Here is a 26,943-nt window from a genome sequence, read left to right on the forward strand (position 1 = left end):
TACTGCTTTAACGAGTGTCAGAATAATTTTTTTTTCTTTAACACTGGCCAGGGGAGAAGATGTGCTGAGACTCAGAGGGAGAAAAGAATATGACCAGGCCCATTGAGGATGAATGACTCAGAGGTTTTAATGAGATGGCCAGGAATCAATCAGGGAGGTGGGCCTGGGGAAGCCAACGGGGGTTTTGTGAGGCTGTCTGAGAGTTTGGGGTTTCTCCTGAAGGCAGTGGGGTGTGGTGGGAAGTTTTAAGGGGAAGAATGACAATTAGTATTTTTATTCTAGAAAGATCTTGCTGGAAGGCTGCCTGGGGGTGAGTAGATTGAGGGGTCCAAGCCTGAAGCCTGAGAGATCAGGGAGGAGATGGCTCTCCCCACAGCAAGAGGTGGAGGAGGAACTGGAAAGGAAGGATCCATTCAGAGAGGGGCCACACATCAGGATCACCTGAGGATCTTTTTAAACATACTCTTTCCCAGGCCCCCGTCAGAACCCCTGGATGAGGAACACACACATCTGTGTGTCTGAACAGCTTCCCTGGCCAGAGAGCTGCAGCCAGAGCTGATAATCACCCAGGTAGAAGATGAACAACAGGGCTTGGTGACCTTGACAGAGCAAGAGCAGGGGAGAGGAAGGAGAGTGTGTATTGGGGGCAGGGAGTGTCCCCTAGAGTCCAGGTGAGTCATCAGGAATCCCACCAGTGCATTTTCAGGTGACTCAGGAGACTGAACTTGGAGGTCAGGGATGGAAAGCTTCACAGATTTTTTTTTCCCCTTAGGTTCAAGGGAGATTCTGGGATTCGAGGAGACTAAACCTCACATAAATGAATCATTTGATTAAAAGGTTTCACCAAGACCCATTCATTCACTTCTTTCTTTATTCCAGATGTTTACCATGTGCTGGATACAGTATTAGGTGCTAGGGACAAAGTAGTGATCAAAATCAGGGATGGTCCCTGTCCTCCTGGGGATTAGTATAATGGGCGAGGTCAGCTTTATGCAAATAATGACTCTAATAAATGTAAAACTACAACTGTGCTCTGTGCAATAAAGGGTAAATATTTAGCATTTAGAAAGGGATATGACTTACCTTGGTGGGGGCGCAGATTCTGAAATTCTTCCCTAGGAGTGTCACCTGACCTGAGATGCAAAGGATGAGTAAGAATTACCTAGAAGAGCAGGAACTAAAATGATGAAGGATGGTACAGGCAGCGGAACAGCGTGCACAGGGACCTTACAGTAGGTGGCCCAGGGAGAAGTTACATGGGCCCAGGGAGAAGCCTATCCAAGTGGCACCCCTTTCAAAAGCCCACTTTGGAACCTGTGCTAGCACAATACCCCAAGTGTCTCACAAAGGGGGAGATGGCCATAGATGTGCATGATGTGAGCTCCCTGGTGACCCCCGAGCAAGCTGGAGGGACAGGCCCAGGTGTGTGAGCAGAAATGACCTTGCCTTGAGGTCATTCTGCACATCCAGCTCTCTCTTTCCACTGGGGGAAGTGCTTCCTGACAGCTGCTCTGAAGTGATTCTCCTTCAATTTCCATTTTATACCTTCTTGTTCCCTCCTTAGCAGGAGGCTGTGTCTCTGAAGTCAGGCTGACATTGCAGACTGCAATTGCCATGCCTTCCGCCTGCCTGAGATTTTTGGTCATCTCACCCCTTGGGTGCCAAGTTGCTCCGCATTTGCTCTATCAAACAGATATTTATCAAGCACCTACTGTGTGACTGGCACGAAGCTGGGTGCTATGGTGGATGGGAAAGGATAACCAGGAAACTTGTGATGTCCTTTCCACTATCCAACTTATGGGGGACCCCACACAACCAATCAATAAGTGTCTGTAGAGTAGAAACAAAGAATTGAGGTTTGAATGAATTATTTAAAGCCCCAAAGATACCCACAACAGAAGGCTACTTTGCCATGTGTCTCTAAAATTGGTGGGCAGAAAGCGAGGGATTAAGTGAGATAAATCCTCATCAGTCATACTAAGAAGTCAATAGATAATGTCGAGAGTTTATAAATCAAGGAGCAGAAGTAATAAATCTTTGACAGAAACCACCAGAGTGTAATGATTAAGAGCACTCGGGGGTTGTGCTGAAATTTCATTTCTGTTACTCGTCAGCGGTGTGACCTTGGACGGATCACTGAAATTTCCCCAGCCGAACATGGCAGCGGTACCTAGCTCATGGATCCTCAAGGAAGCAATGCACATTGCTTAGTACAGGGCTTGACACACAACATGTGCACTCAATAAACATTAGCTGAGGTCAAAACAAAACAGTTAAAAATTAATAGTCTCAGGACCAGGACATGGGGAGAGGGAGTCGTATTTTTATTATAAACTGAATTATTTAATTTCATAACCATATGCATGTATTGCAATTCTAAAAATAAAAAATTTAAAACATATGTACAAATCGAGGGATTGGAAAACTAGACATTGAATATGCTCTCGGGTTGAGCCTCCTTCCTGCTCCCTCCAGAGCCCTGCCCTCTTTTCCGCCCCATCTCTGTCCTTGGTTTCCCACCTCCACTCTGCTGCCTTGCTCTGTTTGGTCACCTACTCTTAACTGTTCTCAGTAGGTCCTGGTATCTATAAGTCATTTAGCTCCTAGGGCCCTGGGGCCTGATACCATGCTTCATGGCACCTAAGCCAAATGCCAGGCACATGTCTGGGGTAGAGAGTATGGCAACTGCGCCTTGAGGATGAGGCATCTGCCATGGGGACAGTGATCACAGGGGGTACCTGGAAATGCCCATATTCCTCCTGGGGCTGCTCATTTCCTCAGATGAATGGCTGCTCACTACCTGAGAGTCCTAGGGTTCAGGTCACCAAGGCTCCTCCTGGTCTCTGAGCTACCAGGTTATATGCTTCTAATATGTCACTTCCCTCCCTCTTATGAGCCTTAATTTCTTCTTCAATAAAATAAGTTGTTTGTTCTAAAAGTTCCTGTTTTAGTCAGCTTTTTCGCTGCTGCGATTGAAAGACCTGACCAGAACGATTTTAGGGGAGGAAAAATTTATTTAGGGGCTCATGGTTTCAGAGGTCTCAGTCCATGGACAGCAGGCTCCATTCCTTGGGGCTCCAGGTGAGGCAGGACATCATGACAGAAGAGTGTGGCAGAGGGAAACAGTTCACATGATGATGAGAAAGCAGAGACTCCACTGGCCAGATATAAATAGGTACCCAAAGCCATGCCCAATTCCCACCTCCTCCAGCCACACCCTTCCACTTCAATTACCACTCAGTTAATCCCTATCAAGGCACTAAATCAATGATTGGGTTAAGATTCTTACAACCCAATCATCTCTCCTCTGAACCTTCTTGCGTTGTCTCACACGAGAGCTTTTGGGGACACCTCACATGCAAACCATAACAGTTCCTGTTACTTCTTCCTCAATCTTTGCCAGTCTAGGAAAGTTGAATACTTGTCTTCTGGTCTAAGAAATAACAATGCATATACAACTCATATAGAGACTCCCCCACCTCACACACACACACACACACACATACCTCTGGCCCAGATGTGCTCTTAATCCACCACCTCTTTGGCATTTGATAGTTTTGACTATCCAGCATCCATCCATCCATCCATCCATCCATCCATCCATCCATCCTTCCTCTAGAACTAGGACTCCAGTTTTTCTATAGGGCTCCCTCTTCCCCACTCTCAGGTCTTAAGAAATCAGATGGAGCTAAGGGGCAAGCAAGTGACGCAGGCCCATTGAATGAGACTTGGTTTGGCATTTTTAGTGAGACTGCTGGGAAAGAGAAATCAGTCTTCCCTGGCACTGCTAGCCCTAAGGATAATCTAAATCTGGAGCAGCCCTGTCATCAGCAGGGAACAGCCTGCCCGAGGGCAAGAACATAAGGAAGAAGCAGAATTGGGAGTTTCTGTGGCTTTAATGACACCCTTTGGACACCTGGAGCTTGCAGTCTCTGAAGGCATCCTTTCCTTAGATTTTTCAATTAACTAAGGCAGTAAATTGCTTTCATTGAAAAAAAAAAATTATTACCCATAGCTCTTTTGCGCTGGTTTATGTGTCAGTTTCTGAGGAAGAATTTGTTCTTGAATATTGTTTATCTTGAAGGAATTCTTTCCCACACTCCTTCTTTTGCTTAGGAAACTCCTATTCATCCTCCAGGATTGAACCCAAACATCACCTCCTGTGACCTCTTCCATGCCACTCTTAGCAGTATCAGAAAGTCCCTTCCTCTGGGCTCTCATGGCCCCTGGAAAACACTGCAATAAAATACTCAGTGCATCGTGTCAAGTTTTGTCTGCTCTGATACTTCTGTTTAAATGATGCTTGGGCTTGAACCCAGGGTGCCTAGAATGAGGAGCCAGCAGACTTTGTGCTTGACGAACCAGGGAATGAAAGAGTAATAACCAGAATCCTTCTGCTGTGGCAGTATCCCACTTTTTGTTGTTGTTTTTGTTACTCCAAAGAAACAGGAACCAATTTGTCACTCTGCTGTATGTGGATTAGTCACAGTGCAATCCACTACGGGGTGTGTGATGTAGGCGTTGAGCTGAGTGATGCTGAAAACAATTCCACTTTTGACACTGAACCCTCTCTTGCTACCTGTCCTTTTTGTACTTACTCTGGAGGCTGCATGCTACCACGGATGGGGAGTCAGGAGAACTGGGTTTTAGTCCCTTTTCAGCTTCCTCTGTTAATTTGTGGAGTCTCTTCGTCATGAGAGAAAGGACTATATCAGTAGAGACTTCTAAAATCTACAGGCCTATGATAACCATTCAGTCCCCCTGACCAGTTACCATTCAGCTCCAACTTGAATGGCCATAAGGAAAATAGGACCAGTGTTGCTCAGATTTTGAAAAAAAAAAATTGGATTTTTGTTGTTATTGTTCATTCAGCTTCATCTCTGGAGAAAAGAATGGGGGCAATCTCTCTGTGTTGTTACAGAGTAATCGTTTTACTACATAAAAGCAAGGTGCAGTCCCCTGCATGAGCTCTGTAGCTGAGGAGATGTGACAGCAAAGCTCTTACTCTGTGTGTATGCATGTGTGTACTTGCATGCATGTCAGTAAGTGGCAGGGCCCTGCTTCAGGTACAAATAGCACTACTCAGACAATAATTGGCAAATCCAGTGTCTTCCTAGGAGGAGAACAACCTAGGGGAGTCACAATAGTGGAACTTGGCTGATTGTTGGACTAGGATTCCAACAGCATTGGGTTCTAACCCAATGTTTTGTCTAACAGCCAAGAGGCTCTTTCTCCTTCATCCTACCTAGGACAACTGTTTTTCCTGTATTCATTTTTTTAAAAAGAGAGAGAGACAGAGAGAGAGAATTTTTTAATATTTATTTTTTAGTTTTCGGTGGATACAACATCTTTATTTTTTATTTTTATGTGGTGCTGAGGATCGAACCCAGCGCCCCATGCAATCCAGGCGAGCACGTTACCACTTGAGCCACATCCCCAGCCCCTTCCTGTATTCATTTTTACAATGTCTTTTCCACTACCACATGGTAAGCCCTGTGACTCTTATTTATCATTTTCCCACCACTGAATGTCTATCATCTCCCATAGTTTCTGGCACATGATAGGTGCATTAATAAATATCAGTTGAATGAATAACTAAATGAGTCAGTGAGGTGATGTACATAAAGAACTTAGCACACAGTGTCTAGGCATGGTTCAGTTTCCTCTTTTGGAAAATGGAAATAATAGTAGAACCTGTCTCATAGGGTTTGGGGGAAGATTAAAGTGCTATCTTCTTTCCTCTGTCATTTGTTTCCAATTTCTGAGAGAGTCTGAGTAGTCCAATTCATCCTTTTGATCCAAGTCAGACAAGTCATGGTCAAGGACCAGCCCATAGATGAGGATGAGGTACTCGGCAAGGTAGGGAATTTAGTCATTTGATGTAGTGTTCTGATCAGGGATTCTTACAGGCATCTGAAATATGTGCTACAGAGCAGGCCTAGAGGTGAAGGGATACATTTAAAATTTATAAGGCAATAAAATCAGCATTATTAGGTAATAGTTTGAATGTGGAAGGTGAGTTGGATTAGAAGCCCGGATGACATCAGGGGTTAGCTCTAGTGACCCAATGATCTGTCAGCTCCCCTTTCCTATGTGTTGGGCTGTTCTCTGGGGGCTTCACCCTGGTTGAGTTAGTGTCTCAGGCAGGAAATGAATGGCACTCTCATGCTGGAAAATTTGAGAAGAATTGATTAGAACACTGTGGGAGGGGAGGGGCGACCACCAAGGACAGTGAAATGCCCTGCTGCTAGGAACAGCATGTGCAGTCCAGTCCTAGGACTACAGGTTAAGTGGAGGGGCAGTTATCAGAACCCAGGGAGACTGTGTCACAGGCGCTGTGGCCCTTAGTGGCAGACATAGTCAGCCGGTGGCATAGTCCCAGTGAGGGAGCTGAGGAGAAACCCTGACCTGGGTCTTCTCCCTGTTCCTAGGTCCTGTCAAGGGCTAAGCTCATCAAAAAAAAGGAGGGTCAAGAAGTCTGTGGATGGGCTGGGGTTGCGGCTCCGAGGTAGAGCGCTTTGCCTAGCATATGTGGGGCACTGGGTTCGAGTCTCAGCAAAAGAAGAAAGGAAAAAGAAAGAAAAGAAAGGAAGGAAGGAAGAAAGAAAGATTTGTGAACAACTAATAAAAATATAGAAGCAGCAGCAGCAAGGAACAGAAGCTTCAGGAGAGCAAAGGCAAGATGTCCAGCCAACTCTTCACGTCCTGTTAGAAAGCTGACCTAGAAGAGGCCACTATTTCCTTCATAAAATCCTCAGGGCGAACCCCATTGGTTTAGGTTTGTCTTCTGGAAATCAGGTGCTCACCCCTGGACTAATCACAGAAGCGGAAGGGGATATAGTGCTCTGAATGGCCAAGCCAACAGTTTAGGGTGGAGTCAACCTCTCATGGAGTAAAAATCCTCAAGGAACAGCAAGGTGTTTTTCACTAGCCAGATATAAAGAGCAGATGTCACCACTCCAATAATGGGGCTCCTGGAGGGCTTCTGAGGGGAGCTTGCTGTTCCTGCTGGATGGATAGGGGAGGAAGGACCAGAGTGCATGCATGGATGGGTGAGCCCAGTAGTAAGGAATGGAGCTGCCCCCTTTCCTGGCCTGTTCCCCAACAGGGCAAATCTTAATATTCTGTAACTCCACCACTTACTAGGAATTTTTAAACAACAAGTTCAGTCTTCTCATCAGGATTACGGATTCTAGCAAAGACCACCAAGCCCTGCTTTATGAGTTCATTCTTGAAACTGCTGGAAGGTGCCACCTACTGGAACATCATATGATCTATGACTTAGAAACCTTAGCCCGGTTTTGGAGCCCAGAAAGCCTCTGAAGGGTGATGCTCCTAAATTTGGCTACTGTAAGAAATCACTTGGGATGACTGAGTCTAATAGGTTTTGGATGTGTGGTGAGCATCTAGAGTCTTAAAATATCCCGTAGGTGATTCCAATATGCAACCAAGACTGAGATCCCTGGGTTATAGAGTACCCAACTCCCTTATTTTATACAGGTGCTCACAAAAGAGAGTCACTCTTTCAAGAGCCTCAGTACCCTAGAAAGAACCCTTTGCTCTGAATCCTACCACCTATGAATTAGTGTTTTGTACTGATCTTTTTTCCTTTGTACAAAAACAGAAGTAATTAAACAGGAAGCACTTGCACTTCCAAGCCCTGATATTTCCACAGCAGTGCCAGGAGGATGGCTCCCTCTACACCTAATATTTGCATCTGACCCTAGTGATTGATGGTCTGTTTGAGATGTATCCACCCAGTGACTTTGTACATTTACTCTGTTTGAGATTTGTAGCCTTCTGTTTGCCCTTTCAAAACTTCTCCTGCTTGAGGCATCTCCCACATTCACTGTCTTGACTCAAAAGCGTTCCTTTACCGTTGGCAGGATTGGTTGGTTTTATTGGCATCTCATGGTGGAAACAACAAAGTAGACTCCAAGAGGAAAAGAGAGGCAATGGCCTGTCTAGAGGTCATTTCAAATAGACATCCCGCAACCCCTTTATTCTTACTCAATCCAGGAGATAAAAAGCCACTAAATATAGACACTGGAGAACATCCAGAGTGGTGCTTCATAACTGGTCCCTCTTTTTCCACCCTATGATGTAAGACCAAGTCCCAGAGTTTTAAAGAAGACCTCAGAGAGCATCTGGTTTAACTGATTTACTTAATATGACCATATTCTATGTTTAGTTAGATATTTCTAATTCCTGATATTACATGTATACCTTTGTGGACTCATACAAGAAAAACCTGATGCTCAGAGAATTTGCATAACTTTTGAGTTTACACAAGAATTTAGGCTCACTGGATGTGATGGCACATGCCTGTAATCCTAGCAACTCAGGAGGCGGAGGCAGGAGGAGCCCAAGTTTGAAGCCAGTCTTAGCAACTTAGTGAGACTCTTGTCTCTAAAACATAAAAAGGGTTCAGAATGTGGCTCAGTGGTTAAGCACCCTTGGGTGTAATCTCTGGTAAGTAATAATAAGTACTAGTGGAGTAGTAGTAAAATTAGTAGTTGGGGCAAAGTCTAGACTGATTCAGGCTGACCAGACACAGGTAGGGAATTTTCAGATCCAGAATTCTTCACTTTCTGTACATTAGAAGCTTGAGCCTTGTTAAAGGACCAAGTTGTAGAGATAGCAATTTGCATTACTGACAATAGCCTTAGTGAATTTCCTCAATATAGGAAGAGGGCTGTTGATAGCAGGCGAGGCTGTACATGTTTGGGGGCAGGAGTATATGGGACATCTTAGTACCTTCTGCTCAGTTTGGCTGTGAACCTAAAATTACTCTAAAATTACTCAATATAGGTTTTAGAGAGGTGAATGCTTTAGTGTTTGATTGATTAATTGGTTGATTTATTTTCCAAATGTTTGTTGAGCACCTCCTTGTGTCTAGGTACTATGCTAGGCATTGAGGGGATACTGTGGAGCCAAAACCCAGGGAAATAAACATCTGAAAAGATGTTCCATATCATATGTCATCAGTGTAAATCAAAACAATGAGATGTCACTCTGCACTTGCTAAAATGGTCAAAATCTAGAACCCAGACACCAAGTACCAGCAAGGAGTAGGGCAATAGGAATTCTCATTCTTTGCTGATGGAAATGCAAAATGGCACTTTGTATTTTCCACTTTGGAAGACAGTTTGGTTGTTTCTCAAAAAACTAAACACACTCAATAATTGAGCTTCTTGGTATTTACCCAAAGGAGGCAAAAACTTATGTCTAAACACAAACCTGCATATGGATGTTTATAGCATCTTAATTCATAATTGTCAAAGCTTGGAAGCAATTAGTATGGCCTTCAGTCAGTGAGTGGATAAGCTACAAGACATCTAGACAACAGAATTTTATTCATCCGTAAAAGGAAATGAACTACCCAGCCTGAAAAAGATATTGAAGAACTCTAAATGCATATTGCTAAGTGAAAGAAGCCAGTCTGCAAAGACTACACACTTTTTTGGTAAAAGGCAAACCTATGGAAACAGTAAAAGATCCCTGGTTGCCAGGGGTTGGGAGCAGGGAGAGATGGGAGAGCACAGAGGATCTGGGGGTTGGGAAACCACTCCTTATAATTCTGTAGTGGTGGATACCTCATTATACATTGGTCCAAATCCATAGAATATCTAACACCAAAAGTGAACTCCAATGTAGACTACATACTAGGGTGATCATGATGTATCAATGTAAGATCATCAATTTTAACAAGAAGGTTATTCTGTTGAGAGCTGTTGATAGCAGGTGAGGCTGTACATGTTTGGGGGCAGGAGTGTATGGGAAATCTCAGTACCTTCTGCTCAGTTTGGCTGTGAACCTAAAATTACTCTAAAAAGTAAAATCTATTACAAATGAATACAAAAATGCTGAAAACTACCCTGGTCTCTGTCTTCATGAGGCTTACAGCCCAGAGGGAGAGATGGATATCAAGTAATTCTCCACAGCCATAAACATTCTGACCATAATAAAAGGCAGGACTGGGAGGTCAGACAGCTGAAAGATGGAGTCTGTTTGGGGAGATCAGGCTTCTCTGAGAACACGTCAGTTGAGCTTGGTGATCCCCAAAGAGAGGAGGAGCTGGAAGGCTTTGGGCTTGTAGGAAATACAGAAGTCCAATACCCATGATTTTTTGGGTTTTGTTTTTGGTGTCTCTCACCAGCCTGGAAATCATTCATTAAAGGCATCCTCATTTTGCAGCTGAGAACAGCTAAAGGATTTGGTCAAGGAGAAAAGGGTATTAGAAGCAGACTATCACAAAGGCCAACTCGCCTGACTTTCTGATCCAGTCTACTTTTATACCCTCTCAGCTCAGAGCTTGGCCAGTCCAGCCTGAGGGTACAGTTCTTGACAAATAGGGTCACAACATGGGTCCCTAAGAAAGTCCAGGTGAAGATATTCAGCAGGAAGAGTTCTTATATACTCATTAGGAAGATTGGGGGCCTGCACCTGTCACTTCTCCTCCGACTGAACCTTCCTGTTACTGATGACAAGATGGAACACCAAAGAGTGAGTCATAGAATATATGGCTCATTTTTATAAAACAGGAAGTAAAGATGGGAAGATGGGGAAAGCGAGGAGAGATTCATCATTCATCAAAAATGTATCAATCTCTTTCCATGTTTCAGGGACTAATATTCCACAATGCAGGGAAATGGCAGGGTATAATCCCACAAGGAAAATGTCACATGTGGCTGATATTCTATTTGGAGATGCTCAGTAACAAGCAAGTGAATAAGCAAATAAATGAAACTGTGGCAAAGAGGGATATGCACTGTGAAGAAAATAGACCAAGATATAAAGTATGGAAGAGTGTGTTTAAAAAGGTCTCTGTGAATAGGTGTCATTTGACTGGGATCTGAAGGATTAGAGACAGCTAGCAATTATTGGGGATGGAGTGGGGGGAATCTTGGAAAAAAACAGCTGGCAGACATAACAGCTAACCAAAGGTCTTGGGCTGGAATGAGCACGGTGCCTTCAAGGGCAGGAAGTGTTTGTGGCTGGTTTGGAGTGAGAAAGAAAGGATAGGAGATGAGATCAGAAAAATGCAGGCCATAGCAGAGGGTTTTGCCCTCAGCTGAAATCATGTCTATCCTTTTTCAGAGCTCCTATTGCTGCTGAGCTTTTATTGCACCCACAGCTAATCATGCTTACATTTGACCAGGATCTGCTGTAAGCCCTTTATGCACATTATATCATTTAATGCCACAACAGGCCTAGTATGAGGGCTTAGTCTGAAAGTAACATTTCTTGTTTACTTTCAGTCAGTGCAGATCAGTTTTCCCAGGAAATGGTATTGTCTCTGTGAGTAGGATAAAGCCCCAGGAGCCCTATCCCTGCCTGGTGCATCCCACATTGTAGAAAGTGATCAAAGAGTCCTAGGATTAAAGCTGGGTTCTCAAGCTCAAGTCCCCATTGGGGGCAGACGGGGCTGGTGTGCAGCTTTGATCCGCAAGTGACTCTATAAGACATGAGAAAAAGCTCAAATCCAATTTCCTGCAGAAGCCTCTATGGAGCTACAAGATGGGGTGAGAAGGAGAGCCACACAGAATATTTTATCTCCCATCATGATCTTAATTGCTGTATTTCACTCAACCAGTAATTATTCAGCACCTACTGTGTGCCATGCCTGGGAGGGTCCACACTTCAGCATTGTATAGACAACAGGGGCATGAGCTGAAATCTTTGTGCCTTGGCTGCGTTGGCTCAGGAAGAGGGTGAACCTTTCGGCAAATTCCTCTGTTCAGAAAGAGTACGGGCACCCATTTTCTGATTCACAATAAAGAGAAGTCTGTTCTGACAGAGATAGGAGTGCCATAAAAGACAAGAAAAGCACTAAGTTCCTGCTTTCTTGAAGCTCACATTGTAGGACAGGAGACCCCAAATGAGACGTGCTCTGAAGAAAACTCAAGAAAATGGAGACAATTAGGGCATTAGGCGATATTTTAGATCCAGTGGTCAGGAAGTTCTCTCTGAGGCAGAACCTCTGATTGGGTTCCTGAGAGCATGGAGAGAACCATGCAAAGGTCTGAAGGGAGTTATTTCCAGAGAAGGGCAGAGCAAGTTGACAAAGGCCCTAAAGTGATCAGCAGCTGGGTGTGTTTGAGGAATATGGCAAGACTACCCTAAATAGAAAGAAAAGAGAAAAGGCAAAAGCTTGAGGTTGGGTCAGATCACTTAGATCTTGCAGACTGTAGTAAGGATTCTCATAGACAAGTCTAAAGTTAAGGGAAGCCATAGGTGAGCCCAAGCAGGAGGGAGCTTGTGTTTATGAAAGATCACTCTAGACAGCACTGAGCTCTCTGCTCTAGAGGCTTATAAAAGAATTTTGCAACATTACCTGATTTTATAAATACTGTGTATCTACTGAAGTATAAAAGATAGAAGACTATTCATTGCAACATTATTCATAATAGCCAAAAGGCGGAAACAACCCAAATGTTCATCAATGGATGAATGGCTAAACAAAATGTGGTATCTAAATGCAATGGAATATTATTCAAACTTAAAAAAGAATGACATTCTCATACATGCTACAACAAAAAGGAACCGTAAAAATATCAATGAAATAAGCCAGACACACAATGACGAGGATTATATGATTTCACTTATACAAAGTATAAGTAGAATAGTCAAATTCATAGAGCAAAGGATAATGGCAGTTGCTGGAGGTTTGGGAGGGAGGAATGAGGAGTTAAGTGTTTAATGGGCACAGAATTTAAGTCCGGAGTGAGGGAAAAGTTGTGGAGATGGACAGTGGCAATGATTGTGCAACAATGTGAATGTACTTATGCTGCTCAACTGCATACTTAAAATGGTGAAAATGGTAAAATTTCCATTGTGTGTATTTTGGCACAATAAAAATATATTTTAAAAGCACATGAGGCTAGAATTTAGAAAACAGAAGAGTGGGCATTCTAGAGGTAACAAGTGCAAGGGTCCTGAGTCGAGGCACAATGCATTTGCAGAGCTCTTAGAAACAGTAAGGAAGATAAGGACTGAAACACAATGCAGAGAGTGAGGGATAAGGGTTAATCATATGCAGGCTTGTAGGGTCTTATAGTTCTAAGTAGGGAACCCAGGGGCAAGCTGGAAGCCCCTGGAGGAATTTAAACTGAGGAATGATAAAAAATCTAACCTTTGTCCAAACAGGATCAATCTGGCTGCTGCATTCTTTAATCAAAGCCTCATTTGCAAATGGGTATAAGAAAAGCAACCACCACAGATGGTAAGAGTAACTCAGAGCTTTAAAAGAGTGCACATCAAGCATTTAATACATTGCCTGGGGCTAGGAATTCACTTAAAGATAATCATTACTTTGCTAGAAATCCAAAGAAAGTCCATAGTCCCTGAGGAGGAGTTTTAGGGAATTTTGTGGCACTTCAACTTAGACGGGAAGGATGAACAAGATTTCCACTAACAGAAGGAGAGGGCTTTCTGGGTGGAGGGATCTGAGTGATCAACAGCACATGAACAAAAACAAAGCCAGCAACCAGGAAGAGAGCGGGAGAGGTTTGATCAGCCATAGCGGGTCACCAGAGCAGTGTGGACTCCAGAGCCCAGGCGACCCAAGTCTTGACGATTTTGCAACAGATGTCAAGACCAGAGCTGTAATGTCAGAAAACTGAACCCTCATTACTCAGCCTGTGCTGGAAAAACTGGGAGGCAAGAGTCCTCACAGCATGCTGATCCAGGGGTGGAGAGGTTGGGCAGGAAAAGCCGAGAATCAAGAGGGCGCACATGAAGGTGGCAGAGAGGAAGGAAGCCAAGAGTTCTCGGTTTCTCAGCATCTGGGAGAAAGCAGTTAAGTGACAAGTACCAAGCGCCCCAGGGAGGAGCCACAGGCTGCAGGGGTCAGAGTAAGTCTCCCGCTGCAGGGATGAGACAGCGCCAGGCAGCCCCTTCAGAGCCCTCACCAGTGATACACACATTACCTTGTCTAGTGCGATTATGTGTTTAACATTCCAGTTCCCAGTCGTCAGGGAACTGCTTTCGTTTCCTCCCAGAGCCTGGCACAGTGTCTGAAATACAGGCGGCGCTCGCCGACGGCTTGCTGAGAGGCTGAATGGGATCAGAAACCGACAAGAGGTTTTGGGAAAGGGCACCGTGCGCCGGGCGTCCAGAAACACACGTGGGACTGGAAGCCATTCCAACTCCACGGGGGTTACAGTTGCTTGAGAAAAAGGTCCTGCAGAGTCTCTCGGGTCACCTCCACGCCGGTTATCAGAGACAACAGACAGGTGGTGGGTAGACACATCATTCCACAGTGGACAGAGGGCGTTCACACTCAACAGGAGGGTCTCGGAGAGGAAGAAAACCAGGGCCCGCCCATGGATGGATGCTCATGGAGCATAGCTGTGGCTCCATTTCAAGGCGGAAAACACTGAGTCTCCGGGATCAAAGTAGGTCTGCCTGTTTTCGGGACCGATGCCGAGACTCTGGCGGGGCCCCATCAGTATATGCACGTTCCTCCCCAGGGGGCTCGCAAAGTCTCGGCTGCATTCCGCAACAGCAGTCGTCAAGGCGGGCGCTGGGGTCCCCGGCGCCCCCGAAATCGGGGACCCGCACCCCGCCCACCAGCGCCGGGCCCACACCACTTAGCGCCCAACTCCCCAACTCCAGGATTTTAGCAAAGCTCCCGCGGGCGGGGCAGCGCCGAGGAGCGGGACGCACCATCGCGGCCCGAGAGGGGGAGGCGGTGCGCCGCCGGACCCTGCCGAGCCTGGGCGGACTGGACCGCGGGCGAGCAGGCCGAGGCTCGCGGCGCGAGACTCCCGGCAGCGGATCAGGGACAGGGCAGCGCGCGGCGCGCGGCTCGGCGGGGCACGAGGACAGCGTCGGCGGTGACGATCCCCCCGCGGCGGCAGCACTGTGGCGGCGGCCGTCTCCCCAGCCGGCGAGCGGAGGAAGTGCCGCGGAGTTGGAGCCCGGCCGGCGCCGCGGCCGCGTCTGCTTGACTAGCTGCTGCCGCCGCTGGGCGGACGGGCGGACGCGGGGAGCTGGGGGCGGCGCAGCGGGGCCAGCGGGTCGCGGCGGGGCTGACCGGCCCCGATGAGGCGGAAGGAGAAGCGGCTCTTGCAGGCGGTGGCGCTGGTGCTGGCGGCCCTGGTCCTCCTGCCCAACGTGGGGCTCTGGGCTCTGTACCGCGAGGAGCAGCAGCCGGACGGCACCCCCTGGGGTTCTGGGGCAGCGGTGGCCCCAGCCGCAGGACAGGTGAGTGCCACCGTGGCCATGGGGTTGGGAGCACCTTTTCCCTAAATTCACTTGTAGCCTGCGGTTCCTTCCTCCACATTCTCCTGTCTGTCTCCCCAAAGTCAGCGCCGAACACTCTACTCTTCCCATTTCTCAGACTGGGAAATTTGAGGCTCCCAGGACAGAGATTTGTCCAAGGTCTCACTCCTGTCAGAGACAGAGCCAGAACTAGAGCCTAGGACCCTTTGTACTTAGTGCCGGCTCAGTTTGTTATACTTTCCCCCTCCTTTTTGTCGCTGTCCGCTATTCCTTGACCTTTTTCCAGCATTCTTTTTCTTAGAGTAGCCTACCTGCATCCCTGTATCCCAGGATGATTCCTTCTGCAGATGAGGATGGAGATGCTGGTCCTTCTATAAGATGTCCAAATCTCTTCTCTCTCGCCTCATCCCCCACCGCCACCTGCTGATCCTGGTGTTTCTACTCAGATGCATCCCTTCTTATTGTGCCATCTCACAGGGACACCTGGGCCTCCTGACTCTCCTCATTTGTTTGTCTCCCTCTTAACCTATTAATTTTTCAGGTCATCTACATTTTGGGGGATGCAAAGATCATGGTATGCTCCCTGGACATGGGAGTGAGTTCCTGGTCCTTAAGGAACTTTCCACCTTTGACTCTCTGGGAGTCTAAAAGATGGATTCTGTGGTGGAAGGACCTCCAAAATATCCCAGAGGCTATTGATGCCCATTGCCCTGAGGTTAGAACTCCAGATGCTGTCCATGTCTCTTCTGAACTAATTAGATGTGGTGTTTCTTGCAGCCCAAACTGGAATCTTAATTTCTGCTTCTTTTGAGCTCATCCATGTACCTTCCTGTGTGTGTGTGCGTGCACGCTTGTATGTGCGCTTGTATGTGTGTGCTGTGTGCATGAATTCATACACTGAGACTGGCAGCTTCCTGATAGAGAAGCTCTGTCACAACACTCCAACCCTACCAGCTCCTGGCAAGCATATTCATGCTTCAACTCTTTCATACAGTGGGACTTCTCAGATTTTTTTATGGAATTTCTCTGATCCCATGGGAAGTGGTAAGCTGTGCATCAGGGTCAGTCTTGACTGATTGTTGACTGCCCTCCAGGGAAGAGGATGACTTTTTGAGGTTGATGGCTCTCCTTTCTCTTCCCAGTATCAGGCTGCTTTCTGGGCATTCTGGCATCTTGAGCACAGAGGGCTGTGTGCTACAGGGCTCATCAACTTAAGCTCAGCCTGCCACTCTGGTAATCGTTGCAAACCATCCTGGAGGGTCTGGTTGACTTTTCTGGTAGATGTTACTGTTTAGAAACTAAGGGCCTAATTCTTTTCCTAAAACCTGATTCAAACCCTGTTAGCCAACTTGGACCTCTGTCCCTTAAATTCTGCATCTGTATGAGTTTTTCTTTCATGAAATCTCCTTCCTCTGTTCCTACCTGTACCAGCATCAGGGTCAGGAGGCCAAGGTTCTAGCCTAAGCTCTACCATTAACTTGCTATCAGTCTCCCTCTCTGAGCTTTATCTTCTTCATCTGTAAAATTCGATCCTTGGTCCAGTACCAGCATTCTGTGATACAGTCAATGAATCAGTGAGGAGTGCGGTGGGTCACTTCTTTTCCTTTTCCCAAGATAGGAGCCCCTTGTAACATTCCTTACTTCTGGGAGCTCCCTATGGACAGAGGTCTAGCCCAAGAGGGAGTGTCCTGCTCAAGTGCAGACTCTCCTTTGGAAGAGCAGTAGCCACTTGTAAAATAGATCTTGACATTCTGTCTCTGCCTGGAGAAAGCCCTTGTATTTCATTTGCTGAAGATGCCAGAGTTGTGCTGATTTTCATTTCCTACACACCCAGATGTGTAGAGAGAAGGTCAAGGTTAACTGCCAGTTTGGCCTGAGCTTTCAAAGTAAATTACTCACTTGTGCAAGAGGCTGTTGATGGAGTAAGGCAACCTTTTGGGTGGAGGAAGAGGGGAGCAACAGCTGGATGCTGCTCGGAGTCTCTAATGGAAAAAAAGCAGATAGGCTCATCTGGGCAGATCCATTACTTGTTCATTTCTTTTTCCCTGGTCTAGCCTGAAGAGGAGGAGGATGAGGTGGTGAAGGGGTTTGGTATGTGTGGGAGGGGTTTGCCAGCTGATTGTCCTTGCTTTGAAGAACATTTCTTTGCTTCCAGCGAGCAGCAGAAAGGAGCTGTTTCCCCAATCATAAGTTCTCTAGGTGCTCCAGGATTCAGCATTCATCTGCTGCCTTTCAGGAACACCCTGCCAAATTTCCACACAGCCCTTTTTGTTTCATTCTCCCGCAGATGCAGAGCTCTGGGCTTGGCCCCCAGCGCCCCCCCCCCTTAGAATGTCAGCTGGCCTTGGGGGATGAAGCCGACTTCTCCCAGCGGTGCTGTTCCTACCCTCATCCCAGTGTCTTGGAACATGCAGGTAACACATTAGGCTGCTGTCTGGGGAATCTGGCATCTTGAGCACATGGAGCTTTTTCGACAGGCCTGACCAGTTCTGAGCTCAGCCTGTCACTCTTATAATTGTGGAGAACCATCCCAGAGCACTTCGTTGATCTTTCTGGTGGAAACAGCTGCAGAGGCTCTGGAGGGAAGTCTGACGGGATTTTATCCAAATGAAAAATAGGTTTCTTGTGGGTTTGAGGGAAGTTTCTTTGAGGGTAAACTCTCCTCTAACTTCTTGATTTCACCAGTGGATTGTAGAATTGTTTCAAATTAAGAGCATTTGTCATCTGCTAGAATGTAAGTCTACATAATTGCCACACTAGCTCATCCTGTGTAGGGCATCTGATTTATAGGGATACATAATGCTTCTAGGATTTCAGCACTCCTTTGGTCAGACAATGGGTGTCTTGGAAAGCTACAAAACCCAGCAAGAAAACCCAGTCTTGATGCCTTCTTTCTTTTAGTTTGGGGGTTCTTCTTCTTCCTGGCCCCAGTCTGCCTAACATCTTGGTTTAATTCTAGAGTCTGTTTTAGATTCCAGGCTGGGGAACTGGTTATTTAAAAACCGTGTTAGGAAAAATTTGATGCAGTCCCTCCCCTCTTCTGAGCCCTAATCCCTGGTGGGAAATGACTGCATTGGATAACAGCATCTGTGGAATAGAAATTGGTGGGATCATGGAATACCAATAACTTTAATTTTCAAGCATCAGGAGTTTTTCTTACTGTGTCAGAGCTGAACTTTATTCTTAGACCATCCAGAAATCAATACTTTCTTTCCCTGTTTTGTTCACTCTTTCTGGTAGCAAAACCTTGCCCATCAGAAAGTTAAGGACCAAGGAAATGTAGCTTGGAATGATTTCTTTAACTTTCCACAGAGGGGCTGGTGTCCTCTAGGTTGCTAATCACTTCTCTGTCTGCTTGCCCAGGTGAAATTTGATGCCACTAGGGAAGGGCTGTTGATTTACCAGAGCTAATCTACCTCCCACATTCTTCCTCTCCTGGGAGCTGAGGAAGGCCTGGGAATTCTGATTCCCTCTTCTGCCCTAAACTCACTGTGTAACCTCAGAAAAATGGTTTAACCTCTCTGGGCCTTGGATTCCTTATTTGTGAAGTGAGTTTAGACTCTGAAGGGGGAAAGGCAGATGCATATGTATCATAATGGTGCTTCTCCTTCCATGGCCAGGGCAGACATTGCTAATCAATCTTTTTTTCCCAGGAAACCCAGACTTGGTCTCGGACTGTTAAACACTGCCACTTAAGTGGAGTTAATGACATTGAAATTCACTTGTGATGTAAGGAACAGATACTTTGTTAAGGATTTTGTAATTCTAACAACCTGGGGTTCTGTGGGTTTGGAAGTGATGAGGCTTCAACTTAAGGATTTGTTCATATTCTGAAGGTTTCTCTCGGGTTGTCATCCAAAGATGTTCAGTCTTTAATCTGTGGGCTCCAGTGACATGATAACAGATAAAGGAATAAATACAGAAAAAGCAAAGGCCCATTTAAAAGATAACCATCCAGCTTCCTAATTGTACCTTGTCTGCAGTCAGCTCTTTACAGAGATGGCATCAGGGTCTCATCTCGGTATAAAACACCTCCAGGCAAACTTGGCAGTTAGAAGCATGTCCCGCAGCAGCTCAATGCTCCCGATGGTGTGTGCAGTGGCTTCTGTATTTTGCATATATCTGACCCTCAGCCGCTCATGAGTGTGTCAGAGCAAGTAAAGGAAGGACTTGCATAGGAGTCTTGCTTCTCCTGAGCCCACTATTCTCATGCCCCTGGAGTGGGGAAAGGATGTAGCCCACACATGTCTGAGCTCCTGTGGACAAGAGATACATCCTGGCTTGGCCTTGTGCCCTGGAAATGAACTCTTCTGGAACATAGCATGAGGTATTGCCCTCGGAGGGCAGTCAGGAGGTGTTTGCCGGACAAGTGAAACATGTTAGAGCAGGCGGGGGGCTTCAGAGGTCATTAGTGCAACCCTCATTTTATATGTATGAAAACCAAGGCCCTGAAGAAGAGAAACCATGTAAACAAGTTCCCAGAACAGAAACCATGTAAACAATGCCCCCAGAACACAGCGCTCTGAGTTCTCATTGGAGCTCACCATGAAGATTTTCTTCCTCCCTATTCCAATATCTGAACCTTTTCTATCCTTATTTCCCTCATGAGCCAAGATTATCATGCCAAATTTTGAAGGCCAGTACTTAATGAGACCAATTATCTGCTGGAACTTACCTGGCTTCTTTGCAGATCCATTTTTTGTAAAGTTACTTCCCAAATGTTTTATACTTTAAAGTAAGTAAAATGGATTAAACTTTAAGGCAGCCCAGGGATCCAGCAGGGTAGTAGAGGAATTAAATATGTGCGAGGCATGTGGTGCTATTACTTCTATTGATGGCACATGGAGCTAACTGAGCCTAAGAGCCAACTCAGATTCAGTATCAGTTGCAAGTAACAGAATTAATTAAGCAGGCTGACTCAAGTAAGTTAGAGGATAAACGGGTTCCTGTGACTGCCATGGAGTTCAGGCACAGTGCGATATTGTGTATTGTCAGAGCTTGACTCCTTTTCTTTCATGTCTCTTTATTTTGACTTTCTCTGTATATTAGCTTTGTCTGAGCCCCTTTGGTAGCAAAATGTGATAGCAGCTCTTTCCGATTTCATATCTATACTTAGATCCTAGAGGACAGAGTCTGTCTCCTCTGGTTGCTTCTATAGAAGAGAGAAAAAATGTCTTTCCTTTAAGCTCTAGCAAGATCTTCTTAGGTCTTGTTGGGCCAGTATGGATCTAGTGTGCATAGAACCACTCACATCCACCTGTCTGGAGGAAGGGCTGTGCTGGTTGACTCAGCACACCTTGAGTTGGAGTGGGGCAGGCCACCCAGATCATGGAGAGAGACCCTCTAGAGGAGACTCTGGGGACTCTGTGGGGAGGAGGAGGAAGACTCTCCAGAAGAGGGAGTGGATGTCTACTTTGGAGTAGTCACTCCCTGGGAATCAGACTTGGTAACAGAAAACCTGTTTGCCACCCTGGACTCATTGTTGATCCTCCAACCTGCTCTGCCACCCCTGGGCTGATATGCCCGCTGTGTGAGCCCTGTGGTGCTGGAGCTTGCTGACACACCGTGAAGGGTGGCGACTAAAAGCAGGTATCTTTGGGGTTCAGCCACTGCCTGCCTTTTTCCACGCGGAGCTGCCTTCCCCATACACACAGAAAGACAATTCATTGAAAATTTCTCTCAAGCTAAAAAAAGAACTTCTGTGTCTTCAGCTTTGACTTTTTTCTGCTTGGCCCTCTTAGCTGCAGGAGGTGGAGTGTTCATGCTGTGGAAGCCGAGGAAGCTAAACAATTCCCCAGCTGCGGTGGGTGTGTCGCCTTCTCTCCATGTGTCTCGCTCCTCTTCTTATCTTGCGGTGGTTCTTGTTTGCTGCCCTCTGCTGAGTGCTGATAGGAGAGGGAAGGGGAAGAAGCAGGCCCGCCTTTTCTCCCTTTAGGTTCCTAGGGCATTCTGAGCTCCCAGTGCCATCTCTCCTTTGGCCTTCATGGTGAGGAAAGCCCCAGCATAAAATGATGTAAATACAAAGAATGATCTTGGGGGCTGGGGATGTGGCTCAAGTGGTAGCGTGCTCGCCTGGCATGCATGCGGCCCGGGTTTGATCCTCAGCACCACATACAAACAAAGATGTTGTGTCCGCCAAAAACTAAAAAATATTAATAAATAAATAAATAAATAAATAATTTAAAGGAAACCAGATCAGAACCTCTTTAAAAAAAAAAAAAAAGAATGATCTGGCCGTGGATGGCAAGGAGGTGAAGATGTTGGTAGTAATACTAGCGATTCCCACTCACTCAACACTTACTCTGCAGAGCTTGTGACTCTCCCATCTTGTTAATATCTGTAGTTGGAAACAGGAAAAAATGAGGGAGCAGAGATGGCGGAGATGCAGGTGGTTTGTGCACAGCACTGGGGGACTGGCTTCGCACCTTGAGTCTCAGGCCCAGCACAAGTCCTTAATCATTCTGTTCCTCCATTTCTGATAGGACAAGGGAAATGTCCCTCACCCTCTCCCCTCCACCCACTCCTCAAGACTGCTAGGGGAGCTCGGATATCTGAGCAGAGGGCAGAGGCTGTTGCCCCAAGACTGACCCTCTTCAGTGGCATGAGTCACTTTGCTCCAGGCCTCCTGAGGCCCCACTGGCAAAGCAACTTACCCTCCCCCCCAGTTAGTTGGAGATAGGATGTGGCAGTGTGTAGGGCTCAGCTTTGGAGCTACACTGCCTGATTCCGGAGCATGTCACTTGACCTCTGTCTGAAGTTCTCAGTCTGTAAAATGGGAACCATCTTAACTCTTTGGGGTTTCTTTTGAGGATAAATGAGTCACTGTGGGCGAAACCCAGAGCGTGACACTTGGTAGGAACAAGAGCTGTGCAAGCCAGGCTGCAGGGCTGCTGTGTCTGGCTTACAGGGAGGACTCTTCTTGGCTTCCCTGTGGCTGGGATGGGGAGGGCTGTGTACTGTGTCTAGAAGGTGAACTCTCTGAGGTTAAGTGCTTGGCAAGGCTCTGGGTTCAGAAGCAGAGGGAGCCAGGTACATGCCTCGCAGACAGGGAGGAGACGGTGCCTGCAGAGGCTTCTCTTTCTACCCTGCTCCTGACTCTTTGGTACCTGAACCAGTCATTGGGGGCACTTTCTGCTTCCTGCCCTAGGAGAGGACCCCAAACCTCGGCATCCTCTAGATTCAGCTCACAGCCTGCCGCCTCCAGGAAGTCCCTCGCTCTAGCTGGCCTTAGTTCTTCTGAGCCTCGGTTTTCTCATCTCCCTACTTAGTTCAGAGGCCCCTCCAGGTAGACCCCTAATGCCCTTCCTCCCTGCTGCCCTTTGACAGCCCTGATGCGTCCCTCCTGGGCAGCCTCGGTAACTGCTCTCTCTGGTGGCCAAAGCCCTTCATATAAACCTGTCATGTAGCATAGTAATTATTTTTAACCTTTGCTTCCTGAAGACAGGAACTGACCTCCGCCTTGGTCACTCTTGTTTGCCAACATATTAGCTGAAAGTCGGAGAGAGGGAGGAAGTTGTGATGTGGTTGGTACTAAATAACTGCCGGCAGAGGGCAAGGAGTTTTCCCTTAAGGACTTGTTCTTCTTGAACTTCAGGGTGCTTCAGAATCCCCAGGGAGCCTGTTAAGGATGGAGAATCCAGAGCCCACATCAAGCAACATGATTGGGCTGGTCTGGATCACACACTTAACTGTTGTGGGCCAAGGATCACATAGTTAACAAATTCGGTTGAGGGTCCAACAGAGAATGCTCTTCTTTCTGCTCACGTCCCAGGAGACAGACCTCTTATTCCCCAGGGGCCCTCTGCACTGTCCCTAGGAGTGCTTTGGGAGTGCTGCCTCTATTAGTGGGAAGCGCCTTTATCTGCATCTTCCTTTGTTGCCAATCAGCACGTGTAGGGGAGCTCTGCGGTGCCTATTAGTGGTGGCATGTATTAGATGCCAGCAGGTCAGATTGAGTCTGGCATCCAGACTGGGCAGAGCACTTTGGAATCCCTCTTCTGTGAGCTGTATAGCTGGGACTCTAGAGCTTAAGATTTCTTCTGATACCCTTCTGGGGTATAGGGCTCTGCCTTCCTGCTGTGGGGGCAAGTGTGAGGCACCTGTTAGCAGATGAAGGGCTGAGGTAGGGGCCTCCTGGCAAGAGGTGGCATTACAGAACCTTGTGAACTTCTCCCTGGAGCTGGTGAGAGCAGAAGGGAGAGTGTGGCATTGAGACCCATGCCCAGCTCTGCCAGTCACTAGCTCTATGCTAGGACTCTGGGGCTTCAGGTTCCTTCCCCTATAATGAGCATGGTTTCCACTACTTTGTAGTGTCCTGGTGATTATTAAATTAAAGATGAAATGAAGGAGGTGTGAAGAGGTGAAGTGGCATATCCAGGGCTACAGAGCTAGGAGGTGGTGGAAAAGACTCCATCCCTGCCCAGAGGCTTCCTTCTGTGGGACGAGATCATCGCTAAGGACCTCATAAACCTGGGTCTCGGCTCTCGATGGCTCTGAAAAGCTCTGCTTTAGCCACATGCCTGGGCAGTAATGCCAGGGCAGGGATTACAGCTGGTCCCCACGTGCCGCCTGGGAGCCACATGCGGGCAGTCTCCCAAGAGCCCAATTCGGCAGGGTTGTGTGTGTGGGTCTCCCCTGTGAGTCACAAATGTCAGCCTCTTCTGAGAGCCGCTGCTGAGCACCAGGAACAGCAAAAGCTTCTGGAGGAAGGAGTATTCTTCAGGGAACAGGTTGGAAACATCTGTCAGGGGCGTGTGTGAGAAAATGACTTCCTGCTGCTGAAGCACATTGTATGTTCTCAACTGAAAACTGTTATTTTTTGCATGTTTCCTCCTGAGTATTGATCAGAGTTAGCGGCTGACAGTTAAAATGTGTATGTGTGTTTGTGTCTATTTGTGAAATAACCAGTTTCTAAATTTGGTACCCAACTTTAGCAAAAATTTAACGATTCTGTTTTTAGAGAACCAGAGTCTGTGGTTTGGATTCCTGGTTATTTTATTGGTAATAAAGCCTAATGGTTTTTGGTTTTGTTTTTATTTGTTTATTTGGCCTTTATATTAAAAAAAACACCTTATACTGGTTTGTATGTATCCCAGAGACACATCTTGAATGGTTCAGCCAGTGTTGGTCCATAGATGGCTGATGTCTTTACTTTTGCCACTACCCAAATATTGAGATATTTCATATTTTTAGGGAAAAAAATCTTATTTGGGGTGGGGGATGTGCAAAATAAAACAGTCTACAGCTGGACCAATGTTCCACTATCATAAGAATCTGCTAGGTCTGGGAAGTAGTTGCCCGCTCTAGATTGGCCCAGCTCTGCAGTTGGCCAGTACCCCTGCCACCCCTGTGGTCTCACACCTAGGTGTTCCCCCCTTCACATAACCTGGGCTGACCTCGGGAGACTTGAGTGTGGAGCCCTGCTTCACAGTCTGCAAGCTTCTTTTGGCTCTCTTGTCTTCTAGGGGAGGCAAGGCAGAGCCTACGGTCTCTACTCTATAGATGTGGAGACTAAGGTTCAAAGAGCATAAATGACACAACTAGTCACAGAACCAGTGTGTTGAGACTAAGCCCCCTCTCTCTAAGACCAATGAACTTTTCAGAAAGAAAATAAAGATTACTTGGAAATATAAAATATATTATCCTTGGGCTCTTGAACTTCCTCACTTAGGTTCCTTCTCTATCATGGCCCAAGAAACCATTTATTTTGCTTCTTTCTGTCTCAGGCACCTGATTCCCACCCCCCCCCCCCACTCACCTCATGCTACAGGGAATTGAATGCAGAAGTGCTCTACCACTAAGCTACATCCCAGTATTTTTTTTTCATTTAATTTTGAGACAGGGTCACGCTAAATTGCTGAGGCTGGCTTCGAACTTGTGATTCTCCTGTCTTATCCTCCCCAGTTGCTGGAATTATAAGTGTGTACCATGGTGCCTGCCTTAGGCATCTGAATTTAAGGTCCACCCTCAGTAATAAAACTTATTCCAACTGTGTCTGGGGCTGCTGTGGATTTTCTGGGAGTGATGTGGATACAGAGCCTACTTTGTTTTCTTCCTTGTGCTTTCTGGCATGTCAGGAGACTCCAGAATATGGATGCCTGTGACTGGAAGAGTGTTAGGATCCTTCAAAGTAAGGGTGAAGCTGCTTTCCCAGTTGAAATGGCTCATGCTATGTGTTCCCTTGACATCCAGGACATTTCTGGAAAACAGTGCCTGTGTGAGAGCAGTTCCGATGCACACAGTCACTTGTGTCTCTGAGTACAGGGCCTTCAGCCAGGGTGTGGGAGCTACAACTCTAGCCAATATCCAGGAACCTTCCCTGAGAGGTCCCAGGAGTCTCCCTGTCCTGCAGTGGGCATGGATGTGAGGCATAGCTGGGTATGGGAGTCCTAGACTTTGGGTTGGCTCCTCAGCAGCAACTGCAATGATCACTTATTTTGTGAGCTCAGACTGCCTGCCCTGTACGGTGCCCCTCTCATTTCATCAGCCCTGTGACTCCAGGAGGTGAGCGCACTGATTATTGTCCTTTTACAGGTGCAAAACTAAGGCTCAGGAAACTCAAGTAACTTCCTGGGCCTATGCAAGAAACAAGCAAGCGATAGGACTCCCACTCAGATCTCTGACTCTCAGACATGCGCTCTTAGCCACCATGTTGGATGACTCCTGTGGCCAAGTTCTTTAACCTCTTTTGGCCTCTGTTTCCCAACCTATAAGGTGGGATTATACCCTCCTGGCCTGTGAGCATTTTGCTGACCCATAACTCTTCTGCCACCCCTTCCATGAAGCAGTGTCAGACACTGTGGCACCAGGTGAGTGGTCTTCCCACTGGGGTGGGCCCTTCTGCTTGTTGGGACAAAGTGCCCCAGTAGAGTCACCCCATGGGCTTGGGGAGTGCTTCCCCATCCCTTGTTCCCCAGCCTGGATCCTGCTGCTCTCCACTCGGCCCTGGCAGCTGAAGAGGCAACTGAGGGCTGCACTGCCAAAGTCCTGCCAGGGAACAACGGGGCACATTAAGAAGGCTGCCACGTGCCGAGCCAGAGATGTTAAAGGGGCATTTGATTGGTTTCAACCCTAATTGTCAGGTTGCTCTTTTTTCTCTACAGTAGTTGAGGGGCACAAAGCCCGGGTGTGGATTTCCTCCCTCCATGGCTTGTGTGGCTTCTCCCTGCCTTCGGGTGGGAGTTGGCCTCGACACCTCGCCTGTTCTGGTCCCTCTCCTCTCCCTCTGTGTGTCTCTGCCTCTCCTTCCTGTCCCCACCCCCACTTGTCTATGCTGTTTGGGTCTATCTCAGCAAAGAAGATGAAAGATGTGACCACAGAAGCCATAGGCCTGCCACCCCCACAACTTCAAGGGATTATACCTTTCATCTTGTCCAGTCTCCCTCAATCTTATCCCTGCCAAATGGGCAGCCATCTTTGGCTCGAACACCCACAGTGATGGGGAGCTCACTCCCTTTAGCTCAGCTGGGTCCTAGGTAATCTACCATGGCTCAGGGTAACTTAAAGGATTTCTAAAGTGCCTTCTGCTCAGTTTTTCAGGCTCCTGTCAAATCTTTCCTTTCCCAGAAAGTCCTCCCTGATCTTTCCAGTCAGAATTAATCTCTGTCTCTTGAAAATATTTATAGAACTTAATTTGTACAATTGTAATGGCATGGGTGCCACAGTGCTATTCTTTGCCATCTCCCCAGGCAGAGGCAAGTGCTTGAAGGAGCTCTC

This window comes from Callospermophilus lateralis, chromosome 11 (genome assembly GCF_048772815.1).
Source record: "Callospermophilus lateralis isolate mCalLat2 chromosome 11, mCalLat2.hap1, whole genome shotgun sequence".
In the NCBI taxonomy this organism is placed as follows: Eukaryota; Metazoa; Chordata; class Mammalia; order Rodentia; family Sciuridae; genus Callospermophilus; species Callospermophilus lateralis.